The sequence below is a fragment of the Oreochromis aureus genome, linkage group 3, assembly GCF_013358895.1.
Source record: "Oreochromis aureus strain Israel breed Guangdong linkage group 3, ZZ_aureus, whole genome shotgun sequence".
Taxonomy (NCBI): Eukaryota; Metazoa; Chordata; class Actinopteri; order Cichliformes; family Cichlidae; genus Oreochromis; species Oreochromis aureus.
The window spans coordinates 103,333,150-103,343,265 of record NC_052944.1 but is presented as its reverse complement, the minus strand read 5'-3'; the positions used below and the strand labels follow the sequence as shown (position 1 = coordinate 103,343,265).

The window sequence follows — 10,116 nt, the reverse complement described above, 5'->3', positions numbered from 1 at the left end:
ATTCTAATTCACCTCAAGTTAGCATTAGCTAATAACGGCAGCCTTCTTAGCATTAGCTGCTCACATTGGTATAATGTGAGGTAAAAGAGTTAGCATTAACAAATAATGTTAAGTCACATCAAATTAGCAATAGCCTACCTACTTAGCATTAAGTCCTCACATCGTTATAATGCAAGAAAATAACGTATTAGCTTTAGCTGCAAATGCTTATTCACTTAAAATTAGCTTTAGCCACTAATAGCAACCTATTTCGCATTAACTTATATGCTAAATGAAGTCAATTAATACTAAATAGGCTTAATTGAAGGGAAAATAGTGTTAGCATTAGCGGATAATGCGTATTCCTTACAAATTAGCATTAGCTAATATCGGCAGCCTACTTAGCATTAGCTACTCACATTATTAAAAAGTAAAGTAAAAACATTGTTAGCATTAGCAGTTAATGCTAATTTACCTGAAATTAGCATTAGCTTATAACGGCTCACATTGCTAAAATTGAAAGAAAAAATTGTGTTAGCATTAGCTAAGTTTAGTGCTTTCTGATTTAAGTGTGGCAATTCATACTTATATTGTTTAAAAATAACAAACTTATTGTTAGCAGTATTGGATAATGTTAATTCACCTCAAATTAGCATTAGCTGATAATGTCAGCCTATTTAGCATTAACTAATGCTTATTCACCTCAAATTGGCATTAGCTAATAACGGTAGCCTACTTAGCATTAGCTGCTCACATTGTTATAATGCAGGGGAAAATAGTGTTAGCATTAGCTACTCCCTTTGTTATAACCCAAGGTAAAGGAGTGTAACCATTAGCGCATAATGGTAATTCACATCAAAATACCATTATCTGCTAACATCATTCTAGCTAGCACTAGCGGCTCACATTGTTATAAGGAAAGGGAAAACAGAATTAGCATTAGCTGTAATAATTACACAGCGCTAATTAGAATTAGCCATTAATGTCAACCTTCTCACATCGTTGCTACCCAAGGGAAAACAGTATTACCATTAGCTACTCTCATTGTTATTAAGGGAAAAAAGTGTCACCATTATTGGAACAGAGAGGACAGGTGGTTCCCAGGCCCCTTCCCAGACGCCTTAACGCCCACTCACATCCTGGGCCATCTGACCTCAAGAAATCACATGATAGGGTGGGACCAGATTTCACAATGAGCTCACCCAAAACCCTGGCTGATTGTGACCCACGTCCACTTTCACACCTTGGCTCATGTGATTAGGTAGATGATCATCAGGGGGTCCTTTGTCCCTCTTTGGGAGGAAACTCCCACTTAAATCTGGGACTCTCCACCATTGACCCTTAGAACTGAAGAAGCTTCTCGGATCAGAGGTGAAACGTCTTCAAGCTACTTAAAGAAGTCCAGACGCTTTTCTTTCCAAGCTCCTTAGATTATTGGATAATGCTAACTCGCATCAAATGACAACCTACTTAGCATTAGCTGTTCACATTGTGCAACGCTGTCTCCACATGAAAAAAACAGGAGTGATCCACCTCCTGCTGTCAGACCTGCAGGTTTATCCCTGTGCTGTTCTCCTCTGTCTTATAGTGACACAAACTATTTTTGCAGTAACACAAATCAGTTGTGTGGCTTCTTATTTGATGCAGAACACCTGATTGTTCTGTAAATAGTTTGAAATGGTTATATTAAAACTGCTTGAGGCCTCAGCTGCATTTTTAGGTAAATAGTTGCAGAGGTGTTGTTTGCAAAACTTGTGCATAATTTTTTAAAATGTACAAAATGATTGGTTAAACATGTTTGTGGTTTTTCCAGTAAAAATCAGACTTTTTTCTCCTCTGATATTTCCTCCAATGACTGGAGATATGGTGTTGATGAATGTGTCAGAACTAATCCAAAGATATAATCCTGTGCAGTCTGGAGAAATGGCATCATCCAGTCTGTCCTGTTTCCATCAATGATGGAAAAGCCTTCAGCTGATCCAAAATGCTGCAACAAGAGTACTGACAGGGACTAGAAAGAGAGAGCATATTTCTCCTGTTTTGGCTTCCCTTCATTGGCTTCCTGTTAAATCCAGAATTGAATTCAAAATCCTGCTTCTCACATACAAGGTCTTAAATAATCAGGCCCCATCTTATCTTAATGACCTTGTAGTACCATATCACCCTATTAGAGCACTTTGCTCTCGCTCTGCAGGCCTACTTGTTGTTCCTAGAGTATTTAAAGTAGAATGGGAGGCAGAGCCTTCAGTTTTCAGGCCCCTCTTCTGTGGAACCAGCTTCCAGTTTGGATTCAGGAGACAGACACTATCTCTACTTTTAAGATTAGGCTTCAAACTTTCCTTTTTGCTAAAGCATATAGTTAGGGCTGGACCAGGTGACCCTGAATCCTCCCTTAGGGTAGGGTTAGGGTTAGGGTTAGGCTGTGTGGAATCACAGGGATTATTTTACATAACCATCATCTTATCATTGCATTAATTATCATGTCATCAAAGTGTTTATTGAAGCTGCTGGCATTATGTTATAATTTATATTATAGGGGTTATCATAATAAAATATTAACATGTTTATTACAGGTGCAGTTGTAACTACTTTAAAATGAGTGAGTTAAATATATATGTATCATAACTCATATGCTGAGTATATTGGTATAGTAAAATAGTAGCTGAGCAAAGGCCTGAATGTATTCAGCTTCTTGTGGTATTTGAGTTTGCCTAGTTACAGGTGACGGAAGGATGTCCAGTCCATGGTGACCTCAAAGGCCTTAGGTCATCACCATATTTGGAAGAGTATGCCACAAGGAGGAACCTCTATGTTACATTTAATTCTTAAAATACCTGAATGTTCTGTACATGCAAATTATGTGCTTGTAAACGCAAGAAGGGGCGTTACAATACCCTGATGTTATAAAAGCAATCTAGAGTGTATTTTGGGTAGAGATGTACAACTGTTTTGCAGTTTGCACCTCTCCACGCAGCGTGCATTCATTAAAATCAATTGTTTGAACGACCTCTTCTGGACTATCATTGTTTTACTCTCATCCTCAATTTCGAACCCGTAACAGCTGCAATAGACGTAGGCTGCCGGGGATTCCCATGATGCATTGAGTTTTTCCTTTCCAGTCACCTTTCTCACTCAGTGTGTTAATAGACCTCTCTGCATTGAATCATATCTGTTATTAACATCTGTCTCTCTTCAACAGCATGTCTTTATCCTGTTTTCCTTCTCTCACTCCAACCGGTCGCAGCAGATGGCCGCCCCTCCCTGAGTCTGGTTCTGCCAGAGGTTTCTTCCTGTTAAAAGGGAGTTTTTCCTTCCCACTGTCGCCAAAGTGCTTGCTCATAGGGGGTCATATGATTGTTGGGTTTTTCTCTGTACCTATGAAGCGCCTTGAGGCCACTGTTGTTGTGATTTGGCGCTATATAAATAAAATTGAATTGAATTGAATCAATCACTGTCTAGTTGGCCTCAGTCATGAAGCATGACGGGGCCAGACAATAAGGTCTTTAGAGAGGCTCATCTGTGCTGTCCTTCCTCCATCCAGGACCTGTAAAGGTCCAGAATGAGGGACAAACACATCTCTACAGACCTTTCACATCATGGAGATAAACTGTTCACATTTCTTCCTTCATGCAGACGATACAGAGTGTTGTTAACAAAAAAACAGGCACCACAGACAATTCATTTCCCCGGGCTTTCACTTTGATGAACACGGTGAATGTTCATGTGTATGAGAGCCATGTAATGTCCATGTGTGCATGCTGACTGTGCTGCTCTGACCCCCCTCCTCTGTTCAGGGTGCAGCCTGCTGGAGTCCAATGGTTGAGACCAGGTCTGAGGAAGTGTAAGTGTGTTTTTAATGGGATTCATGAAAACAAAGCAGCACACATTCAACCATCTTCATCATGTCAGGAGTCATCATCAAAGTGTCAATCACTGAACAGATGATGGATCAATAACTGCAGCTGGATTGTGTTTGTTCTCTCCATCAGATTCCTGTCAACTCACAATCGACACAAACACAGTGAACACAAAGCTCAAACTGTCTGACAACAACAGGAAGGTGACACGTGTGAAGGAGGTTCAGTCATATCCTGATCATCCAAACAGATTTGATGTTCGTCAGCTGCTTTGTAGAAATGGTCTGACTGGTCGCTGTTACTGGGAGGTCGAGTGGAGAGGAAACGTTTGTATATCAGTGAGTTACAGAAGAATCAGAAGGAAAGGAGACAGTAATGACTGTTGGTTTGGATTCAATGATCAGTCCTGGAGTCTGTGGTGCTATGATAATGCTCCTCAGTCTGTTTGGCACAATAACAGAACAACATCCATCTCCTCCTCCTCCTCCTCCTCTGTCTCTAACAGAGTAGCAGTGTATGTGGACTGTCCTGCTGGCACTCTGTCTTTCTACAGAGTCTCCTCTGACACTCTGATCCACCTCCACACCTTCAACACCACATTCACTGAAACTCTTTATCCTGGGATTTGGTTCAGGTTTCCCGGTGCCTCAGTGTCCCTGTGCTGAGTGGAGTGTAAAGAGTGTCTCCTGTTAGAGAAACACTGTGACTGTTGAACAGATAGTTCAGTCTGTACATGTCTGTCTCTTTCACTCACAAACACGTTTTCAGATTCATGGATTCAATCAGTTGATGTTTGAAACTCTTCTAAATGATTCCTTGTAAACTTCTTCCTCTTCAGTCACAAACAAACAGGAAGTGATGTCACATGTGTTCCTGTCCACAGCAGAATGAGTCTATTGCTGACAGTGATGTACAAACAGAGTGAGCATTTCTGAGGCCCAAAATAAACTGAGTAGTTCACTGAATGAACAATGGACTGTGAGCTCAGTTCCTTCATCATTAGTATGGATTATATATGTATATGTTTTATATTAGTATCATATATATCAGGTGCTGCTGCTGCTGGTTTCAGTCATTGTGCAAATGTGCTGTTTGTAAGGTTGTAAAGCTGCAGTCAGCTGAGACTGAAGAAGTCACCTGATCAGTGAGCAAACGTGAAAACGTCCAGATGAACAGAATCAACCTTTTGGGATCAGCCAGCAATGCAGCATCATTGTTGTTCAGGTTCAGAGGTTTGCAGGAATGAACTGATGACCAGAAACAGCTGCAAAGTCCAATAAAATACCAGCTGGAGTTCAGCTGCATTTGAAGAAGTCAAAGAAAAGTAAGGATGGCAAAGGCGATGTTTTCTTCCAAAGAACTGAAAACATGGTCGACGCCTCATTAGAAGAATAATCTGGACATTTGTGAGGAACTCTAACCAAGAAAGCAACACAAGAAAGCAACGTCACACAGATCCAACAGACAGTTTCCATGACTGGAAGTGTTCAGTGTAAAATGCTACATTGCATTATTGCATCCTCTCACCACAGGAGGCGCTGTTGGCACCACTGATTGCTGATCAGCTGTTCTCTGATGATCTGATTGATACTGTGAATAACGGGACTCACTGAACTCTGTGACACAGTGAAGATTACAGAGTTTAACATCTGACTGACGTCACACAGACAGAAGGATGAACCAGTGAGGCACAGAACACAGTTACTGGAGATACTGGATCAGCTCCATGTGAACCTCTGATGGAGAAGCTGCTGACCCAGAGAAACATCAGGACATGACAGGCAGCTGCACTGATCTAACAACATGTAGCAGAGCTGATCTATGTTAGAGGATCTATGACAGCAGCTGAAAGTCCAACACTGGATACCAGCTGAGCCTGTGCTGAGTGTTACAGGAAAAGAAACACTGACACTGGTAGACACAGTGATGCTGACTGGGGCACAGAGCTGAATGATGCAGCATCAGGACACTGTTTCAGTCTGACTGACAGAGAAACCTGTAGCTGCATCTACATGTGAGGCAGAGGCCACACAAGCAGGTTTCTATGTTTCACAGTGACTGAGATCTTCAGTGGGGGTGGACATGCTCCTGTACAGACCTCTGAGGAGAACCAAGGTGCAGTCAAAGAGTCCAGTCTGTCCTCACAGATGTGAACATGTGGTTTCATCAGGTCTGCTGTCAGCTAGCAGGCTCACATCAGAATCACTGTTCCTGAAAAACACAGTCTGTGTGACATCATCAGTCAGCTGATCGTCCCAGATTTGAATGGTTTCTGTCTCTACTGAGGAAGTCAGAGAATCTCACTGAGGTGTGCATCTGAGTGACCTGTGGAGGGACAGCTTTAAACAGTCCACAGGTCTCACGTCCTGCTCAGTCTGGTAGCAGATACCTCGGATTGTTCCAGATGTGCTGACATCACCAGCAGCAGCAGCAGCAGCACAGCTGTGTGATACGATGAATCTCAGTTATTGATCCAACACACAGTAAATACAAAGATCAGGATTTATGAGAGTAATCATTATGAGTCTGAACACATGATCACTGAATGTTAGTCTCCACAATAATAAGCTAACACAAGCAAACACAGCTTTCAGCTCTTATTTTGAAACTTCTTTAGAGAGCTGTGATGTGAGCGTGCCTGGCTCTGAGGCACTTGGGTCAGCCTCTGTTGTTTAGAAGTGTTACAGACTGTGAATGACACAGACCTGTCAGTTTCATGTTTGTCTGTAACACAGCTCAGGGCTCCATGCTGAACGCATCCATCCAGTGTTATTGATCCAGGACTAATACCAGCATTGGATCAATACTACACAATCACATGTGTCCACGTGATGGATTTGACCAGCTTTATTCATTAATGATCAATCAACTTATTTACTGCATCTGAGTCCAGCTTCATTTAAATGATCCAACCATGAAAATGACATCAGTCCTACAGAAGCACTTAATGTTAACAGGAAGTCAATTATTAAGGTGGAATAACACAGAGACACACAACCACTCACAGTTAACCTGACCCCACTAACTGCATGTGTTTGGACTGTGGGAGGAAGCCGGAGTACCGGAGAGGACGCACACAAACACGGGAGAACATGAAGCTCTGAAACAAAGATGGTGAATTTGACCTCAGGACCAGGCACGTAATTTCCAGGGGGGTTACGGGGGTCATAACCCCCCAATAATCAGATCCAGCCAATATAATTTCATCATTCCAGTTTATAAAATTATCAATTATTTTACTATAATAGCTTGTTGATTTTCTTTAATTATTTCAATTATTATTAGCAAAATACTTTCATGTTTAATCATCTAGTAATATAACCCCGCCTCCTCTGCCGCATACTTGGTATTACCCAACCAGCTTTCTCTACCAAACCTTCACTGTTTGCTGTATGTTTGTTAGCGCAGTCGCTGGTGCCAGAGACTGCCAGTGACTTCAGTCTGAGGGTTTGAAGTTTCCATGTCTGTGTGATGTGTGTTGTGAAGGCTGCTGGTTAAACTGGGACTCACTGGTTAAAGCACTGAGTGCTCATGGAGAGATGCTCTATGAGTCCCAGTACAGACTACAAACATGGTGGAAACTTAGCTTTGATATCCACACACTCTGCACGTCTGTGAGTAACTGTGATGAAGATGTGCAGAGATCTGTGTACAAACAGGAGAAAGACTGTAAAGACTCTGTGCTTCTAACAGCCTCTGTTAACATATGTAAGGCTGTTTGTTGTTGTTGCCATGGAGATTTTCACTGTTTGGGTCAGCAGGTCATGTGATCAGGTTTGTCCTGTGAAAGCTCGACGATGGTTCAGTGTCAGGGTTTGTTTGCATTCATCAATAAATATCTAAATAAATCAAAGACTCCATGTTTGTTCTTTCATCATGTGACCTCTGCTCATCCATCTCTGTGTGTATCAGGATACATTTAGTTTATAATACACAGAAAAATCAGAGTTATTACCTGTAATAAATGTGAAAGTAAAGATTCCTGCAGTGATAACCAGGCAGGACTGAAACACATCCAAGCTGTCACCACGGTAACAGCACCGCCTATCCACAGGTGAGGGGAGGAGGAAAAAGAGGGACTTTCACGATTTTATACTAAAAACACTCGACTAATGTTTCTTATATGAAACAAATAAGCCCACATTAATGTGAGCATTTATTAAATAATAATAATAATGATTTCCTCCTGATCTCATTTCCATAGCAGAGAAAACTGTGGTGTATATTGAGGTGGAGGGTGTGGTCTATGGTTCAGGTGTAGAGTGAGGGTGGGGTGCACCACAGCAGCATGCTGGGACTGCTGAGGGTGGAGGAGGGAGTGATGATGACATCAGAGCTGCAGCAAAGCAGTCAGCAGCACAGAGACCAGTGAACACACAGTCTGCTCATCTTTGCATAGATACAATATATAGCACAATATTGAATGACAGAGACACGCTGTGTGAGCTCCCACAGATACACTGACGTCAGCATCCAGAGTCCTCCTGCTGCTCCCCCCTCAGAGCCCCGTGATCAGCACCAACACATTCAGTTAGATGACAGAGTCCAGCTGCAGCTAGAATCAGCTCTGTGAACAACAGCACAGCGTCAGTGTTTCACACTCAGTGAAAGGAGGAAACACCAGAAGAACTGAACAGCTGAACAGAAATAAACTGAAAACATTTAAAATGACAGTCAGCACAAATCCAGCTAACATCTCCATCCAATCCAAGTCTTCATTTAAAGTCATTATAAATGTGACACACGGTTTGTTACAGTATTGATCCTGCCTGATGCTGCAGGGCAAACATCATGTACTAAAACAGGCTCAGCATTTATTTCCATTATAAAACTTTATGAAGGTTTTATCATTTAAAAACAAACCATTGTTCTGTAGTCGTCCCAGGACTGTTGGTCAAACGTTCTCTCCACATGTTTAAGGTTGAGCTCACTTTATTGTCTCCCTGAAGGAGAAAAGCAGATGTTACTAAACATCACAATAAAAACATATGAAATGGGTGCACATGAGGAAAGAAGCCATCTGCACTGTTAAAGCGATGCAAACATGAACATCTTCACACATAAAGCACCAACACCTCTCAGTTTAGCAGCAGTAAAACCCACAGTGATCTTGGAGCCTCCCTGAAGGACTTGTTCATCAATAACTGTCAGGAGGACGATTAAACCTTCTGCACGCGTCCTGTAGTTACACACTCGGGAAAAAAGATGACGTCCTCGCTCTCCAACATGATCTGTGTTTCATCCAGGGCGCTCAAACACAGATTAGTTTCCAATTATTAGACACACTGGTTCTTCATCCGTTTCTACCTGAGCACTCAAAGTCATTTATACAACATGCACTGCTAGGAGGATTTTTGCTTCAGTTTTCTCTTATTTCTCTTTATTTTTTTCTTAGTCTTTTGTCATTTCAACTCCTTGTGTGGCAAATTTCAGCCTCAGCCAAGCTTTCCAAGTCCATTTGCGCAAAGTGCTTACTCTTCCATGCACAAACACATGCCCATCAAAAACATGAAGAGCAGGTTGAATCTACAAATTAAAATGAACTGCTTCATTGTGATATCAGAACCAACAGCTTCACTTTAATATCATGTGACAATTCTGTGTAATATCAGACTGTATTTGGGGGGGGGGGTAAAAAAAATAATGTGTCTATTTGATTAACATTTCAACAAATGAAGTGACGTTTTCTCCCTTTGCTTTTGACTATTTGACATTTGTAAACATATTTCACCTGTATCCCAATTCAGGGTCTGCAGCCTTGGTCTTCGCAGTCTACGTGGGCCACGTCCTCGATGACTGAGAAGGCCGGAAGTGAGAGGCCTGTGAAATGGGACGGTCTTGCCTCTGTCGCATTGCTCAGGTTGCCTAGCAACCATGATACTAACAGCTGGAAACGTTTCATACAACATTATTTGACAAAAATTTCAACAGTAATTTCAAAATTAGTTAGTAAATAACAATTAGCTAATGTTGTTCATAAGATTAAAGTTATCTCACTTTGGTAATGTAAATATAATATGGCCAATATTATATTTATTGTCAGATTATTATGATATATTACAGCAGTGAACTTGAACTCTGTGTCAAATACTGAGCTTCAGTAAAGATTCAAGTTGAAGTTATTTATATTTCCTATCACCTTAAGCGTATATATAGATGTATCATATTTAAGAGACAAATATTGTTCGTTCAATATGAAATTTTGCAGGTGAATTTTTTGGAGATTTTTTGGAGATTTGGAGGATAAAAATTCAGTGTTATAAATTCTGATGATACTATA

General features: G+C 41.2%; 1 long non-coding RNA gene across 1 annotated transcript; it reads left to right on the top strand.

The window, feature by feature from the left end:
* Positions 1-3,801: 3,801 nt before the first annotated feature.
* On the top strand, positions 3,802-8,084 carry LOC120438691. The gene is made up of 3 exons (XR_005612048.1): positions 3,802-3,820; positions 3,969-4,621; positions 7,785-8,084. It is a non-coding gene; the product is annotated as an uncharacterized LOC120438691 (long non-coding RNA).
* The last annotated feature ends 2,032 nt before the right edge of the window (positions 8,085-10,116 follow it).